The following is a 229-nucleotide window of genomic DNA, read 5'->3' as shown; positions in this document are numbered from 1 at the left end:
GGAGAAAATAGGAAAGGGAGGAAGGTTGGAAGGACCCAAAAAGAGGTGATGATGGAAAGTCGGGAGGATAGAAAAAGGGGAACAAGGAAGAGCAGAAGAGGAGAAGAGAGGAGAATGAATGGAGAGAAGGAGAAAAGGAAGAAGAGGAGAACAGAAGGAGAGAGGTGAAGAAAAGAGAGATGCAGACATAGAGAACGGACATGTGGACACAGGGTGGGGGGAAGGGGAG

Source organism: Physeter macrocephalus, chromosome 15, assembly GCF_002837175.3.
Source record: "Physeter macrocephalus isolate SW-GA chromosome 15, ASM283717v5, whole genome shotgun sequence".
In the NCBI taxonomy this organism is placed as follows: Eukaryota; Metazoa; Chordata; class Mammalia; order Artiodactyla; family Physeteridae; genus Physeter; species Physeter macrocephalus.
The sequence above is the reverse complement of the archived record's forward strand: the minus strand, read 5'-3'. Positions refer to the sequence as shown.